Genomic DNA, 15960 nt, shown 5'->3' with positions numbered 1-15960 from the left:
CCGTCCCACGTCTCCGTCACGCACGGTTTCTGCGTTTGTCATGGACTAAGAGCAAAGAACGGCCTTCTGGGGACCAGCGAGAGACGACGATCCCGATTTGNCGTCCCCCCCGTCCCCCCCCGTCCCCCCTCCGTCTCCACCAGCCCGGGGAGATGACCCAGTGACCCCTGAAGCCCCGTCTTCTCCTTCGCGGCTTTTCTCCGCCAGGCGGCCTGCGTGCTGCAGACGTGGCTCATTTGGGGCTGATGCCTGATTGTCCTTCGCGTGACTGTTTCCAGAAACCTGGCCTTTCCTCCCGCCTGGACGGAGGCTGCCAGGCCCGCCCCGGGGAGCGACCGAGAGGGGGGCTTCCCGACGCCGCGTCGTCCTCGGCGCCTCGGTGCCGGGTTGCGGACAAGCCCGGGCTGCGGTTCCCCAGCAGCCGTGACGTAACTGCGCGTCTTCCTCGTGCGTCCTCCCCGGGGGCTCACGTGGCGGCCGGTCGCGCGGGTGGTCACCAGTCGGCCCAGAGCCGGACACGGCTTGTGCGGAAGTGCCTGCGGTTTCCGGGACCCGTAAGCCGCCGCCCCAGTGCCTTATCCAGGCAACGCGAGGCTCCGTGAAACCCCACGGCCTCCGGTCACGTCCCCTCGGGATCTCCTGAGCCCTAGGATCCCGGGGAGGTAGCAACAGCGAGGGTCCTCGTGGGCGGTCACGGGGCGGAGCGCCGTCTGTGTGCCCAGCACGGCCCTGAGCACCTTCGGGGACCGGCTCGTCCGAACCTCAGCGGCACGTCGAGACCCCTTATCTCTCTCCCTCTCCTTGTTTTCATGGGGTTTTCCCCCCTCTATTTTTAAGAGAGAGACAGAGACAGTGAGCAGCGGAGGGGCAGAGAGAGAGGGGGACGCAGAATCCGAAACAGGCTCCAGGCTCCGAGCTGTCAGCACAGAGCCCGACGCGGGGCTCGAACCCACGGACCGCGAGATCATGACCTGAGCCGAAGTCGGACGCTCAACCGACTGAGCCCCCGCCGGCCCTCCACTCCCTCTTTAATGTATTTCAGTGCAGGGATAATGAAGTTGCCTTACCAAACTCGAGAACGTTCGAGAGACCAGAGCAAATGGCCTGCCTGAAAGCATTTGTCCACGCGGCTGCGGGCGTGAGCTGCAGAGATGCGAGCAGGCCCCCTGGACGCTGCGGAGCCGAGCACACGCTCCCTTGTGGGGCCCCTGCAGCCCCGGGACCATGAGCCAGGCCGGCAGCCTGGGGCAGGAAGGGAGCTTGGTCACCCTGCACCAGGAAGACCCGCAGCCGCGAATCAGAAATTCCAGCGCCTGTGACCCAACCACAGCATTGATTCCAACGTTTTCTTAATTTTTAATAAAGTGCCCCCATGCCTCTGTATAACTATGTCTGAAACAGCGATGGAATGAAATTATAATTTCTGCGGGTGACACCATTTCCTCCACTGAGTAATTTTTGATTAAGGACCAATAATTCCACTTAAAAATTATGTTGGACCATTTTCAACCTTTTAGTCATACATCTAGAGCTAAATTATCGTGGCTGCATTTTTTTATTGTCCCAGGTTATGCGTTAAACACAAAATATATATGTATTCTGAACTGAGCTGTAAAAAGTTTGCCAGTATGTGTTGGAATAAAATTGTATTTTCCACGAACAAGCTTCGATCAAAAGGCAGGATTTCATTAAAGGACTGCAGATACTTTATAGCCCCCCTTAGGGGTGTGTGGTATAGCCTGCGTGGTATGTGTGCCCACACAGATAGGAGGCGTTACTGGCTGGATGCTGCTCCCCCCAGAACCGCAGAATGCGACCTTATTTGGAAATATGGACGTCACAGATGCAGTCGAGGCAGGATGAGGTCATCACGGTGGGTCTGGTTCACTGTGACTGTGTCCTTATAGAAAGGGGGAACCTGGACACACAGAAGCACAGGCACTGAGAGCACCGTGTGACCAGGGTGATGTGTGTACACGCCAAGGACCGCCCCACCCCCTCGCCCCGATTGCCAGCAAGCCATCAGCAACCGGAGAAGAGGGATGGGTTCCCTNAAGATGAGTTTCTACTGTCTCCGCCACCGGGGCCGTGGGACTTTGCTGCGGCAGCTCTAGGAAACTGATGTAAGTTTATGCATAACACCAAGATGATCGAGAGGGGAAAGGATACATGATAGATGATAGTTGGAGTACAGGTTCAGCAACACATTTTGTATCCACAATACTTTCCTTATCGGTTTTAAAATACATCTTCCTTTTTTTCTCTTCATTGAAAAAAATGTTAATGTTTATTTTTAAAAGAGAGTGAAACAGAGCACGAGTGGGGGAGGGGCAGAGAGAGGGAGACACAGAATCTGAAGCAGCTCCAGGCTCTGAGCTGTCAGCGCGGAGCCCGACCACGGGCCTTGAACCCATGAGCCGTGAGATCATGACCTGAGCTGAAGTCGGACGCTCAACCGACTGAATCGCCCAAGCCCCTTATATATTTTTTTCTTGAAGTTAATATACATTCTGACAACCACATAGATCACAAATGCACAGGCTGATAACATCCCCAACGAGCACACCCCTGTCTCCCCCCCATCCAGGCTGAGAAACGAATGGAACACGAGCAGCCCCTCAAGAGGCCATTCTCGTGCCCCACCCCCAAGTCACTGATCCTTCTCCTTCCCAAAGGCCACCGCTAACCTGATTTCCATCAACATTAATGTACTGACCTGGAAATTTATAAATACGGAATCACATAATATGTAACAGTGTGCGTCTGACACTTTCTTTAATAACGTGCTATGAAATGCATCTGGCCTATTGGGCATACCTCCCTTTCATTCGCTTTGATTGTAGATAGTCTTCTGTCATGTGAATACATCACAATTTATTTCTCATTTTACTATTGAAGGACACAATGGTTGTTTGCAGTTTGGGACTCTTACGAATAATACAGCCAGAGATATTTTCATCGCAGTCTTTGGTGCACACTGGATGCATTTGGGGTGACTGTATATAAGGAGTAGAACTGTGGACTTGTGGAATACACAGTGGTGAGGCTTGGAAGACACCGCCAGCTCACCAGAGCCCTAGGCCTCCTGCACACTCGCCAACATGGCGGCGGCCAGTTTTTTCTTTCTCTCTTTTTCCTCCTTGCTTCCTAGTTTCCTTCTCTTTTCTCTGTCTCTTTTCCCTTTCCTTCTTTCTTTCCCATGTTTTATAACTGTAGCCACTCCAATGAGTAGGTACTGTCATCTTAATTTTATTTTCATTTCTCTGCTGAGTCGAGTGCCTTCTCATGAGCTTATCAGCTACATTGGACAAGTCCCGGCTTTTTTTTTTTTTTTTTTAAGGTTTTAAAAATCTTTTGTCCTTATAGATATAGAGGGATTCTTCTTTAATTCTGACAAGTCTCTTGTTAGATATGTGTGTTTCAAAGCCCCTACCTACCGCAGTTTGCATTTTTGAGTTGTTACTTGCGTCTTTTCACGAGCAGAACTTCTTAACTAACGAAGGGAAGTTTCTCTTTCTCCCTTCTTTCTGTGCAGCACATTTTCATTCTGTTTAAGAAATGTTTGCCTACTCCAAGGTCATAAAGACGCCTTACATTTTATGTTCAGATCTGCAACCCATCTAGAATTGACTTCTGAGCACGGTGGGAGGTGGGAGGCAAAATATCTTTGTACACCAGGGGCGTGTCATGGATTCTTGGTGTTTATTGACACTGTGCTTCTCCCACTGCAATACAACCTCCCCAATCTTATGGTCAACAAATGTGTCTGAGTGGGTCTACTTATTTATCCTGTGATGGCAGCACACTCTGCTCATAATTGTGCTGTAATGAGTATTGATATTTTCTGGTAGTTCTCCATTTTTCATTATTAAATAAAATCTCCAGACATCTTAATGTCAGGTGTACAACATCGTGGCTGGACAGTTCGATCCATTACTCAGCGCTCATCAAGGTCAGTGTAGCCGCCATCTGTCACCAGACAACATTATTACTATATCGTGGATGCAATTCCTATGCTATACTTTTTGTCTCTGTGATTTATTTAGTCTATAGCTGGAAGTCTGCATCTCATAATCCCCTTCACCTATTCACCCAGCCCCCCACCCCTCTCCCCTCAGGCAACTGCCAGCTGTTCTGTTTGTTTGTTTTTGTTTGTTCATTTATTCTGTGTTTTAGATTTGTCTTTCTCCATCTGACTTATTTCATTTAGCATCATAACCTCTGGATCCACTCACATTGTCACAAGTAGCAAGATGTCATTGTTTTATAGCTGAGTGATATTCCATTGTGTATAGAAACCATGTTCTATATCTTTATCCATTCATCTATTAACAGACAGTCGGCTTGCTTCCCTATTCTATATCCCATGGCTATTGTATATAATGTGCAATAAACATAGGAAAGCGTATATCTTTTCAAATTCATGTTTCCATTTTCCTTGTAGAGAAATTACTGGATCATATGGTATTTCTATTTCTAATTCGTTGAGGAACCTCCATACTGTTTACCACAATGGTTTCACCAATTTACATTCCCACCAACAGTGTACGAGGGTTCCCTTGTTTCCACATCCTTGCCAACACTTGCTATTTCTTGTCTTTCTAATACTAACCATTCTGACAGGTGTGAGGGGGTATCTCACTGTGGTTTTGGCTTGCATTTCCCTGAGGTTTAGTGACGCTGGGCATCTTTTTGCCTGTTGATGGCTAACCATCTGTATGTCTTCCTTGGAAAAATGTCTATTCATGTCTTTTGCCCATTTTTTAATCTGATTGTTCTGGGGTTTTTGTTTCTTTGTTTGTTTAGTGTGGTTTTCTTTTCTTTTCTTTTCTTTTCTTCTTTTCTTTTCTTTTCTTTTCTTTTCTGGTCTTGAGTTGTATAGAGTCTTTGTTTCTTTTGGATATTAACCCCTTATTGGATACATCATTTGCAAGTATCTTCTCTTATTCACTGGGTTCCCTTTTTGTTTTGTTGATGATTTCCTTGGCTGCACAAAACTTTTATTTTGGTGAAGTCCCAAGAGTTTACTTTTGCTTTTGTTTCGCTTGCCAGAAGAAAAATATTCATAAATATGTTGCTAAAAGCAATATCCAAGAGATTACTGCTTAAGTTTTCTTTTAGGAGTTTTATGGTTTCAGGTCTCACATTTATGTCTTTAATCCATCCTGAGCTTATTTTTGTATATGGTGTAAGAAAGTGGACTAGTTTCATGATTTTGCATATAACTCCAGTTTTCTGAACACCATTTACTGAAAAGACTATCTTTTCCCCATTGTATATTCTTGCTTTCTTTGTTGTATATCGAATTGCTTTCTTTATTATATACATAAACATATATATATATATTCCTAAAATTTGTATGAAACCAAAAAGACTGCTAGTAACCAATGCAATCTTAAGAAAGATGTATGTATATATGTATATGTATGACTTTATTCCTGTTCCCTAGATTACTATAGTTTTATTTTTTTTTAATTTTTTTTTTAATGTTTTATTTATTTCTAGGAGAGAGAGAGAGAGACAGCGTGAACAGGGGAGGGTCAGAGAGAGAGGGAGTCACAGACTGAAACAGGCTCCAGGCTCTGAGCTGGCAGTCAGCACAGAGCCCGACGCGGGGCTCGAACCCACGAACCGCGAGATCATGACCTAAGCGAAAGTTGGACGCTTAACCGACTAAGCCACCCAGGTGCCCCGATTACTATAGTTTTATAGTATATCTTGAAATCTGGGATTGTGATACTGCAAGTTTTGTTCTTTCTTAAGATTGCATTGGCTACCTGAGGTCTTTTTTGGCTCCATGCAAGTTTTAGGATTATTTGTTCTAGTTCTGTAAAATATGGTATTGGTATTTTGATAAGGATTGTATTGAATCTGTAGATTGCTTTCAGTAGTACGGAAACTTTTAACACTATTAATTCTTCCAATCCATGAACATGGTATATTTTTCTATTTATTTGTGTTTTCTTCAATTTCTTTCACCATTGTTTTATAGTTTACAAAGTATAGGTCTTTTGTCTCCTTGGTTAAATTATTTCTAGGTATTTTATCCTTCTGGTGCAATTATAAATGGGATTGTTTTCTTAAAAATCTTTTTTAATGCTTATTTGTTTTTGAGAGAGAGACAGAGCATGGGCAGTGGAGGGGCCGAGAGAGAGGGAGACACAGAATCTGAAGCAGACTCCAGGCTCTGAGCTGTCAGCCCAGAGCCTGATGCAGGGCTTGAACTCACTAACTGTGTGATCATGACCTGAGCTGATGTCGGACACTTAACCAACTCAGCCACCCAGGTGCCCCAATGGGATTGTTTTCTTAACTTCTCTTTCTTCTACTTTGTTATTAGTGTATAGAAACTCAAAAGATTTCTGTATATTAATTTTGTATCCTGCACAAGTTCTCCAATTTTGTAATTCTTTTTTAAGATTGTCTTCAGTATTCATATATTTGAAATGCCTGGTGGTATTTTGATTGTGGAATCTATAGGTCAAACCATAGATAACATGAAATTAGTGTATTCCTCTATTTACATAGATGTTCTTTGATTTATTTTTATAAAAATTTTAACTTAATTACTTTTGTTAGACTAATTATTAGTTGATGTTTTTTAATGCTATTATATTTTATATCATGTCCTATTTGTTTATTTCCAGCATATAGATATACAATAGATTTTCATATGTGAACTTTGTTACCAGTGGACCTACTAAATTGGACATTAACTTTAGCAGTTTGTCTAAACTGGACGCTTTTGGAATTTCTACATCTGTGATCATGCTGTCTGTGAATAAAAACAGTTTTATTTCTTCTTTTCTGATCTTCGTATACTTTCTTCTTTCCTTTTCCTTAAAATGTCGACTAGGGTCTCAAGCAGAATTAGGTGATAGCAGTCATACTTTCTCATTACTGGTCTTGGGAGAAGTGTTTCAATATTTTACAATGAAAAATAATGTTTTCTGTAGATTTTACTGTAGATCACTTTTATCATGTGGAAAACTTGTTTTTTATTCCGAGCGACTTTAAACTCACGTATGTATGTTGGATTTTATCAAGCAATTTATTTGTGCCTCTTAGGATGACCTGATTTTTCTTAATATAGTGAATTACCATGATCGATTTTTGAATGTTACATCATCTTTCCATCCCAGGAGTACATCCCAGCTCGGTTTGATGGATTATACACTTCATATGTTGACTGATTCAGTTTTCTAATATATTGTTCAGGTTTTTTGCATCTATATGAAAGAGATGTCTTCTGATTCTCCTTATTTGTAATGTCTACATCAGATTTGGTATTATGATTATGTGAGTTTCATAAAAAGTTGAGAAGTACTCCCTATATTTTGATGACCTGGAGTAGTATGTGCAAGATTGGTGTTTTTCCTTCCTTAAAAGTTTGAAGATTTTTGCCAGTGAGGCCATGTGGCCTGGATTTGTGTGTCTGTGGTGGGGAGGGGAGATGAAGGTTTCTAATTCATAAATTTATTTATAAGATATAAGGTTCTTCAAATTTACTGTTTTATTTTTGTCTTCATTTTGGTTGGCTGTACTCTCTAAGGACTTCATCTGTTTTTTATTTAAATTTTCAAATTTACCGGCAAAAGAGTGATACATAATATCTCTTACAATCTTTTCAATGCCTGTAAGGTCTATAGCGATTTTCCGTGTTTTATTCCTAATTTTGGTAATACCAGGCTTCTCTTACTCTTGTTTTCCTATTCTCTCAATCTTCTCAAAAGGTTAACAATTGTATTATTCTATGAAAAAAACACTGACTTTTTGACTTCCTGCCATCTTTGCTTCTTATTCATTAATTTCTACTCTTATTGCTATTATTTCTTTTCTTCTCTTTTTTTTGGGGGGGGTAGGGGTGAGTAATTGGTTTGGGTTCTCAAACTCCTTGAGAATTTACAGAGATTATTTAATATTTAGCCTTTTTTGGTCTAATATATAAATTCAAGGGTATAAATTTCTTCCTAAGTACCGTTTTCACTTCACCCACAAGTTTTATTATGTTGTGTTTTCATTATAATTAATCAAAAATATTTTCAAATTCCCTTTGAGATTGGTTATTTAACTCATAGGTTTTCTACAAGCATATTGCTTAATTCCCAATATCTGGCAATTCCTGGTTATACTTTTTATTGATTTCTGGCTTATTTCCATTTTGGCCACAGAAGATAAGCTTTATACTTTCAGTGTTTTAAAGTTTGTTGAGACACATTTTATGACTCAGCGTGTTTTCAGTTTTGGTAAATGTTTATATTTGCTAAAAAAAATTTTTTTTTATTCCTCACAATCCTCATTTGTGGGTTGGTGACTGCTAATTTATTTTTGGTGCAATTAAAGAGCACTTGTGTTCCTTGATTTACTCCCTTAGCTTCCTGGAGAAGAAGAAAAAATGTTTGAAGTTCTGAAAGTGGATCTGGCCATCAGGTAACGGGATATGGTGTCAATCAAGCAAGGTGGCAGTGCTGTATGTGAACCATAGGTTTGCTGGTCATTGGGGGTCTCACACATCACCGAGGGCCTTCCGGTTTGAGACAGACTTGCTCTTCTTTGTGGAAGAGAGCAGAAATATTCCAGCATGTTCTAAATGTGTGCTTTCTGTCTCATGTTCCAAAGACCCTCCATTTATTCTTTCTCTTTCCCTTGTGCCTTCACGTTCTTTGTTCAGACTCTCATCGACCCTCCTCAGAAAAGACCACACAGCCCAATGCCAACAGCTCTGATCTCTCACCTCTATAAATAAGAATGTTCTTAAAATCCAGGTATAGGGCCGCATCACCCTTAGCTTCAAACTCCTTGAAAGGGCTTTGTTCAATCTACACAATAAAGTCCAAAACATTATCATGGCATTTGATGCCCCATGCCTGGCCCTACGCTTATGTCCTACCTTGTCTCCTCATGCGTGGGCACTAAATGTTTAGCATAGCTCATGCACTCCTATGGTTTTCTGTTATTCCTCCAGCGTGGAACGCTTGTCCCTGCTCACCAATGCCTATCTATTCTCTATGCTTCAGCTCAGTCTTAGCAGCCTTTTTGGAAAAATGTCCTAAATCCCTTCACAATCCCGTATTTTGTCCCTTCTCTGAGGTCCTATCCCATTTTGTTCCTACTGTTCCAGTTTTCTTTTCAGGCCCAGTGTCTTGTGTCTTTCTCACTTGACCCTCTGGAGTGATAGTTTTTAAATGCAGAGCCCTGGCATAAAGCATTTTCGGTATCCCCACCAGTATCTCACATGGGTCTTTCAGACTCACCCACTAAATGAGTGTGGAGTTGACTTTCCCAGAGTGCTATAGGAACCTATAAAATATATGCACTTCTCAGAACCAGTTTTTCAAGTGAAATGAGTCATCTGAAGGTCAACCTCTATCAATGTGATATTTGTAAGTAAGTCTAAAGCAGGAAGCATTAAGAAAGCAGCAGCTCAGAGTTGGGGATAAACAAGATTAAGTAGAAAGGGAGGCATGGGTCGACTTCTAACTCAGAAGATTAGAATTTCCACTTTCTGTGTATTAAAAGTAAATCTACTATCTGAAATCAGAGGATGTGGTCAAGAGGTGTGTCCTCTCTCCTCTCCTCGAGAGCTGTGCTTCCTGACGGCCAGCGGCAGATTTGCCCTTAAAGTCCTGAGTTCAGATAGATCAGCTGAAGCTTGAGTTGCTTGAGATGTGAGTGACTGAATTGCCCAGAATTATTATCAAGAAAGACTTCAGAAGATTCTCCCGATTATATGTCATGTTCTTAACTCTTTGTGGAGGAAGAGGGAGAAAACTAATCTATCACATATTGCTCATCATTCAGTGGGATTCTCATCAGCCCAGCATCCAGACTACATGGTGATTTCTTTCCCTGCAATGGACCTCAAATTGTGTATTTCCTTCCCATTCTGTCCCTTCTAACCACTCCCATCCCGCACCTGCCCTGTTTCCTGCTGGTTTTCTCACCTTTCAAAGCCAATCCGCATGTCTGCAGTTATCTTTCTTAATTAGGCTTTGATCGGGTCACTCTGTTCTGAAGAGCACATAATGGATCCGTGTCATCGTGCAGTCATATTCTGTGTCCTCTGCCTGTGAAGTCCACCTTTCACCTGGGTCCACCTCACTCATCCAGCTCTTGTCTCCAAAACACAAAACACAATATGTCACAGGACGTAATGGTTGCAAGTGTGAATTTGGCTCCGTCACTTACATCACTCTACCTGCCTCAGTTTCCTCACAGATAAAGTGGGTGTAATCGTATCGCCTTACAAAAGCATGGTGAGCATTAAGTGATTCCTTATATGAATAAGGAGCCCAGGATGGCGCTCGTCAACACCACCAATATGAAGAGGATGGTACCCACTACAATCTAGTAGGTCTACTTACTTTTATCTGCCCTGAATTTGCTCCTCTCTATTTTTCTTTTTTTTTTCTTTTCTCTTCTTTCTTTTCTTTTCTTTCTTTTTTTTGAATGAAGTAAGCTTCACACCCAACACCCTAATGTGGGACTTGAACTCACAACCCTGAGATCAAGAGTCACATGTTCCAGCAAGTGAGCTGGCCAGGAGCCTCCCACCCCATCTCTCGTTTTCTACGGACCTTTGTCCTTGCCCAGACTCTAGCCTTTGGAGACTGACCACCGCCCACATCACTCTTTGCTCCACTCTCCCGTCTTAGTGTTGACATCAATTCTTCAGAGATGAACATGCCACCAGATTCTTTTGTTAAGGGTTCATTTTATGCGTCAATCTCGTCAGATGTGGGCTGCCTAGATTAAACATTGTTTCTGCTGCGACCTTGAGAGCAGTTCCAGATGACATTAGCAGATCTTGGGACTTCTCAGCTCCCACAGTCACATGAGCCAGGACCTTGTAATCTGTTTGTCTATCTGTTTCTCTGCCATCTTGCTGATTCTGTTTCTCTGGAAAATCCCAACTACTACATCTTTCAGTAGTTAAAGTTCTTCTAAGGTGATAGATCTTCTCAGTTAAAGTTTTATCTCCATTAGCTCATTTCTTTTTTTTTTAACTTTTTAAAAAATATTTTTATTTATTTCTAGGAGAGAGAGAGAGAGACAGCGTGAGCAGGGGAGGGTCAGAGAGAGAGGGAGACACAGACTCTGAAATAGGCTCCAGGCTCCGAGCTGGCAGTCATTATAGAGCCCGACGCAGGGCTCGAACCCCCGAACCGCAAGATCATGACCTAAGTGAAAGTCGGACGCTTAACCCACTAAGCCACCCAGGCGCCCCTCCATTAGCTCATTTCTTAATCTATTTTATGAACAAATATTTTTTGAGACCATGTGCCTGACTTTACAACCTTCCGTTCAATAAACACATCCTTGTTTTACTTGTCATCTGCATCTTTATAATATGATAAGAGGCCACTTTGTAAAATGTATCCTTGCCATTTAAAAAAAAAATTTAATGTTTTTATTGATTTCTGAGAGAAAGAGAGAGCGCGAGCAGGGGAGGATCAGAGAGAGAGGGAGATACAGAATCTGAAACAGGCTCCAGGCTAGTCTCTGAGCTGTCAGCACACAGCCCGACGCGGGGCTCAAACTCATGAACTGTGAGATCATGACCTGAGCTGAAGTCGCACGGTCAACCGACTGAGCCACCCAGGCGCCCCTCATTGCCATTTTTATTCTAGCAAATATTACAGGCATTAGACACGCAAAGATGAGGCAAAGTCCTGCCCTCAAAGAGCCCACAGTTGAGCAAGAGATAGAGACTTATAAACTTACCGCTTTAATATCATGTCATTAGAGCTTAAATTTAATGATCTCTTGGGAGTATTTGCATTTGCATACGCTTTCTCTTTTGGGTAAAATATCCTGTGTGTGTTCACTGTTCGTGTGTGTGTGTGTGTGTGTGTGTGTGCTCATTCACAAACAAATTCCATAGCTATATAGATCTCTCATGTATTTTAGGCTTTCACACATATTCCTGCCTGTGAAAAATGCTCATTGGTTAATCCAAGGGGCTCCATTCAAAGAAGTTCTCGAATGGGTGCAGACTAGTAGCCTCTTTGAGATTTACAAGGATCGTCAGTAAGTCAAAGCTCCAAGCAAGGCTTCAGGAAGAAAAAATGATTAATTATATTTAACTTAATATCTTCTACACTCATATCACCCTAGACATTTTTTTCCTGGGAAATACAGTGCTAGAGTAATTATGACTAAAGTGTTATCTCCTAGTGAGGAGTTATCCTGTGATTCTGTAGAACTGAATGTACTCACAATGGACAGAAAAGATCAGATATTAAATGAGTACCCATGCTAGTGTGGCAATTAGACTGTTTGTGTAAACATATGTGTGCGTATATGAAAGTAAATTATCTGATTAAGCTTTTTATCTAAATTGCTAATATTCTGTTTACTCATTACCTAGCTGATGGAAGTTAGAAACTACAGTGGCGTGTTAAGATACATTCTTCGAATATCCGAGTTTACCTTTTGTATTATCTGTCTTTTTCTGAAAATGTTAGGGGCCTATCTGATTTGGCTGTAATTGAATTTGGTTGGTTAATAATTCACCTCAAATTACCCATCATTCCCCCCATGCTAACTCTGGTTATAGTTTACTTTGAATTCTCACAGTAAACAAATGGCCCATCCTTGGATTTGTAGCTGATTAAAATAATCTACAGGCTTTTACTATGAATTAGTACACGAAGATGGGCTTTGAGATGCGTCGAAGTCTGGAAAGACCACTTTCTTAGGAAATAATATATCCTTTTGAGGCGGGGAGAAGAGTGGACCCCAAAATCTGTCTCCAGAACACGTGAGCAAATTACATCACATGGGAAGGGGATCTAGGTTGCAGCTGGCACTAGGGACGGGGAGAGTGCCCCACGCTACCCAGGTGGGCCTGGTGGGATCAGGAGCCTCTAGAAGCCAAAGGGAGACTCCAAATTCAGAGTCTCAGCGACACTGCCTGAGACGGACTCAGCCACAAGCCAGGAAGACGGTCCTGCCAGCTTCTTGATTGGACTTCTGCTTTTATTTTTATGTTTATTTTATTTTTGAGAACAAGAGAGACAGAGCAGGAGGGGGGGGAGGAGCAGTGAGAGAGGGGGAGACACAGAATCGGAAACAGGCTCCAGGCTCTGAGCTGTCAGCACAGAGCCCGATGCGGGGCTCGAACCCACAGACAGTGAGATCATGACCTGAGCTGAAGTTAGACCCCCCCAGGCGCCCCAGGACCCAGCGTGGATGAACTGTGAGGTGAAAAGTGGGTATTCGCACCGGGTTTGTGATGGTTTCTTACAGCAGCGGGAAGAAAGGGGGGTGCTCTCAGGTGGTCTATGGGGGGTTGGAGGAGAGCGATTCTCCTGCTGGTCCCTTCCTGCTCTCACAGAGGGGGCTACCCCGCCCGAGAGGCCAGAAAGCGCACTGAGGCAGGACCGGCCCTACAACCAGGCTGTGCAGCTGACCTGCTCAGGCTCCTGTTCCCAGGGCACGGCCCCTTCCCACCTCGGTCTGGGAGGCCTGAACCGCCCCCAGAAACTCAGGGGACGCCACCCCCAAGGTCCACCTGCTCCAGCTCCGCATCCTCTGCCTTTACAAGGTGCCTGCAGAGGCTTCTGCCTCTTCCCTCCTCCCCTGGTCCATCCCTCCCAAGCTCCGGGTCCGTCCCTGCCCATGGCCGTCCCCCTCCTGCAAGCCCTCCAGATGCAAACACCTGGCCAGGTGTCCCGCCAGCCTGCCTGCACACGTCAGTGTCACGGGGGCCTGTGGCCAAGGCGTCTGCCCAAACCTCCAACCGGCCCCGCGCCTGGGGACTGCCTTCGACAATTACCCTTTCCTAGTCCACACCCCTGACTCCAACCCTCAGCTTTCTCCGGGAGCCAAGCGCCTTCTTCCCAGCGGCCGCCCCTACCCCCTAACAAGGAAGTGTGCACCTCACTGCTGACCTCTGTCACTGCCCGGAGAGCCTCACCTCCCAGCTGATGGCCGTGAACCCACCTAACCCTCCTCCCCGGGTCTCTGCAGGCCATCGGGCTGCGCCCCCGCCCCTCCTGTGCCCGTCATGGCCCTGGGACTGGCCAGGTCTCTTGATTTTTTTTTCTGAAAAGGGGATTTTTCCCCCGTACATTCTTCCGTTTTTAAATGTTGTATTATTTTAAAGTTTTTAATTTTTTAAAATTTATTTTGAGAGAGAGAGAGTACAGCAGTGAAGGGGCAGGGAGAGAGGGAGACAGAATCCCAAAGGAGGCTCTGCACCTTCAGAGCAGAGCCCGATGCGGGGCATGAACTCGTCACTGTGAGATCATGACCTGAGCCAAAGTCAAGAGTTGGACGCTTAACCGAATGAGCCACCCAGGCGCCCCTTTTCCTTTTTTTCTTAACTAATTTGTATTGGAGTAAAATATATATAACAAACATTTGTAATTTTAACCATTTTTAAGTGAAGTTTGGTGGCATTAAGGGCATTCGGAGTGTTGGGGTGGGGGGACATGCACATTTATACAAGACCCCAGGTCCTGTTCTGCGCTCGTCAAACTTCGAGAAGCATGGCGCTGTGGGATTTTAGCCTGCGGACAGCCTCTCTTTCCTGTACCAATCTTGCCCCTGGATGTTCCCAAACACCAGCCTCCTGGGACACATGTCCTGAATCTCTACGGGCAGTTCTCTACGTCGTTACTTTATATCCTCCTGAGCTCTGTTCTCAGTCTCCTTCCTCCCAAACTCCACCTCTTCCTCCGACATCATGGCTTCCATCGGCCCCTACCCGGCCATGAACCTGACTCTGTGTCCAGCTCTGAGCTCTTTCTTGAGCTCCAGATCTGTGATGACTCTCCCAGCTGGAGCCCCCCAGCCTCACGCTTTGCGGAGCTCACAGGGCAGAATCAAGCCCATCGCGGGGCTGTCACTGCGCCTTCTGAAAGGGACATCACCATCTCGTCAGGCAGCCTCCAGTCCCCTTCAAGCCCTTGCTTCCTTACTGCAGTCAGTAACCAGCGCCCGCCGGTTCTCACGAGTGATCACATCAGACTGCCCAGAGGGCACCAAACCTCGTCCCTCCCAGACCTAAGCTGCACAGGTTCCGAGGGTCCCCTGGGCCCTTCCCCACCCGAAGAGTGTCTCTCATGCCTTCATCTTCTCCTGCAGCCAGACGGTGCTGCTGCGGTACAGAGTCACCTTCTGTCATCCCTAAGTGGGTTCTCGCCTCTATTCTGTCCATTTCTACCTGCTGTTTTTCAGTAATACATCTAATCCTGTAGTTCCCTCAACTAAAAACATGCGATGCCTCCCTGCACCTATCAGCCAAGGTCCAGCTTCCTAAGAAAGACGCTCACAGTTGGTCCTTCAGGATTTATTTAAATCCCATCATTTTTGTTAGCCTTGTTTTCCATGTGTGTTCTAGATCAGTGATCTTCAATGCTGCTGCCCCTTAGAATCACCTGTGGAAATTTAAAACATCGAATCATCCATGCCCAAGACCTGCCGTGAATCAGAAGCTCTGGGAGCGTGGCCCAAGCCCTGGAGGTATGAACATGAGAACAGGAGACGGAGTTCCCGAATTTCGAAGACATGACACTCCCTGTGACCTCTGGCAAATGACAACTTAAATTCCACCCGATGGTGAAGAGCCGTCTCTATTTGTGGGAAAAACAATAGAGAGAGAGAGAGAGAATATTCTTTCTTTTGCAAAGGCAGCCCTTCTTGTAATATCCATAATGGATTTCACCTCATTCCGCTTAGTAAAGATGAAAGCGGATGTAAGAAGTCCGGTAAAATACAATCTTCCAGGAATTAAGACCTGCCAGGCGATGCATTAACTCCGTTGGTCTGTATTCATAGAATAATGGAAAGTAACATAGCTGTTGTCTAGATTTAAGAGAAAATCTTACTCTGTGTGTGTGTGTGTGTATGTGTGTGCGTGCATGCGTACATGTGCATGAATGTTGAGCATGCCAGTCTGTGAGCCTGTGTGAGTGTGCGTGCGTGAGTGTATGAGCATTGATCCTGAACTCT

The 15960-nt window shown here is 44.5% G+C and overlaps 1 long non-coding RNA gene across 1 annotated transcript; it reads left to right on the top strand.

The window, feature by feature from the left end:
• Positions 1-2082: 2082 nt before the first annotated feature.
• LOC144223286 (uncharacterized) lies at positions 2083-15753 on the top strand. The gene is made up of 4 exons (XR_013332653.1): positions 2083-2123; positions 8375-8430; positions 10208-10350; positions 15350-15753. It is a non-coding gene; the product is annotated as an uncharacterized LOC144223286 (long non-coding RNA).
• The last annotated feature ends 207 nt before the right edge of the window (positions 15754-15960 follow it).

Source organism: Crocuta crocuta, unplaced genomic scaffold (genome assembly GCF_008692635.1).
Source record: "Crocuta crocuta isolate KB4526 unplaced genomic scaffold, BGI_CrCroc_1.0 scaffold31, whole genome shotgun sequence".
Lineage (NCBI taxonomy): Eukaryota > Metazoa > Chordata > Mammalia > Carnivora > Hyaenidae > Crocuta > Crocuta crocuta.
This window is presented reverse-complemented; position numbering and strand designations above follow the sequence as displayed.